Source organism: Sinocyclocheilus anshuiensis, unplaced genomic scaffold, assembly GCF_001515605.1.
Source record: "Sinocyclocheilus anshuiensis isolate Anshui unplaced genomic scaffold, SAMN03320099.WGS_v1.1 scaffold582, whole genome shotgun sequence".
Lineage (NCBI taxonomy): Eukaryota > Metazoa > Chordata > Actinopteri > Cypriniformes > Cyprinidae > Sinocyclocheilus > Sinocyclocheilus anshuiensis.
Window position 1 is genome coordinate 318,166 of NW_015547659.1, and position 2,249 is coordinate 320,414.

Here is a 2,249-nt window from a genome sequence, read left to right on the forward strand (position 1 = left end):
CCGGAACTGCTTCTGTTTACAACAGTGAGCGCAAGCTAGATTCAAGTGATTATTACGTTTTGAATATGGATATTTTTCTTACAAAAACGCATCAATTCGCTACATGAGGCCTTTGTTCACCCCCCGGAGCCGTGTGAGACACTTTTTTTTGTGGAAGGGTGCTTTTTATTTCACGTCTTTTGGACATAAGCAATGCAACACCCGCTGAGTGCAACGATAGAGCTTGAAAGATCAAAGACAATTTTTAATATAACTCCGACTGGATTCGTCTGAAAGAAGAAAGTCATATACACCTAGGATGCATCGGGGGTGAGTAAAACGCAGCCTAATTTTTATTTTTGGGTGAACTAACCCTTTAACTTTAACTTTTGATTTTAATAATGCATTAGTAAATGTTGAAATTAACATTAACTTAGATTAATAAATGCTGTAGAAGTATTGTTCATTACAATTATGTTTAGTTAGTTTATGTTAACTAAAGTAGTCAACTAATGTTAACTAATGAACCTTATTGTAAAGTGTTACCAATATTAATAATAATCTACAATATCCATCCATCCATTCTCTATACCAGTTATCTTCTCTATGTTTGTGGGAATTTAAGATAAATTCTTTGAATCAAAGTCTGAATATCTAATTTTGTCTCAAGCAATTTTTTTATTTTTAGGATGGATTAAGGTCCTGCTTTATATTAGGTGTCTTTAACTACTGCTTGTAAAAAAAGTTTTAGTTAAAAGTTAAGTACAATGTGCTTATTGAATCCTTGTATTGCGAAATAGTTGTTAGGGACAGGTTTTGTGGAATGTTTAGGTTTAGGGGTGGGTCAACAGTGTAATTATATGGTAGATAATTACATGCAGGTATTTTTGAATTAAAAATACAATAAAATAAAAACGTATGTACACAATAAGTGCATTGCATCCAAGATTAAGATTTATTTTTTTTAAATCAAATATCGATAAAGAAAATAAATGTTTACATTTTTGCATATACTCTTTTGTCTTCAAAAGGCTTAGTTTGATCATAGATAAAAACAAAATTCTGGGAAAAAAAATTTACATTTGTCCATTACTTCCACTTCAGTTCCTTCTTTGTGCACTAATGTTGTGTATACTGTGATTGTGTGTTTGTGGGTGTATATGTCTGTCTTTATGTCGCCACATATGTATCTGTGTCGGCATCAGTGTGTTTCTTTTGTTCCTCCTTTCATCTGTGTGTGCGTGTGTGTGTGCGTGTGTGTGTGTGTGTGTGTGTGTGTGTGTGTGTGTTACATGCTAACATGACCCAGACACCCTGGTACTTTCCAGCGATTGGGTTTCCCAGCAGGCCTCAGCAGGCCTTTCTCCCTCCCATTGCAAAGTCATTAACACTGACACAGACACACACACACACTCTCTCTCTCTAATGTGCTATTATGGTTCCTCATTCTGGTCCTATCACACATCAAAGACAGAGCAGGGGCCCGCACAGGAAAGACACTTATGCCCACTGAACATTTAATGTATCTTATAATTATAAAGGCTCATGGTGTGTATGAAGCTTCTAAACATTTAAGAAAATCAGTTTGTGTGGAGTTTATGTAGTGCTGCCAAATTCACGCTAAATATTTGAGCTACAAAAAACTGCTTGGGTAAGAAAGACAAATCGCTTGTATCTGATAGTTTTTCAAAAGAATTGTTTCTAAATAGGTAAATCAGTTCTTCAGTGGTTCTTGGCAGCACCTTAAGTTTAGTTACTTGGTTCATTACTTTATTTTGGTTCATTTGTATTTGTTTTGAAGCTATCTACATGCTAGAGTACTTTGAATGTACATACTGAGATGTACATACATAGACCGACTTTCTTTCAAGCTAGTTCTCATACCTTTGTCTGTTAGGCTGTGATTTATACATCCAAGAAAAAGATGACAGTCTTAATGAGCTCTTGGAATGCCATATAGAAAAAGCCTTGAGGATGTTTCTGAACATAATGGTGCGGACAGATCCAAAGAGCCAGGACTTTCTGTATACCTGTGGGTAGCCAAAGGGAGGAGACCTGTGTGTGTGTGTGTGTGTGTGTGTGTGTGTGTGTGTGTGTGTGGGGGGGGGCGGTGTAAGGTTTTGCCTTCATTTTGAGGACCAAAAGTCCCTACAAGGATAGTAAAAAAATTAAATGAAATCACATATATTGTGGCGACCAAACAAACAGTTTTTTAAAGATTTATTTTTGGCGTTTTTGCCTTTTATTGATAGGATAGTAGTGAGACACGA

General features: G+C 35.8%; 1 protein-coding gene across 1 annotated transcript in view; it reads left to right on the forward strand.

Annotated features, from left to right (window-relative positions):
- Positions 1-2,249, forward strand: part of LOC107702221 (sushi domain-containing protein 2-like) — a 35,276-nt gene that overhangs the window by 31,832 nt on the left and 1,195 nt on the right. The gene's annotated exons all lie outside the window — the stretch shown is intronic.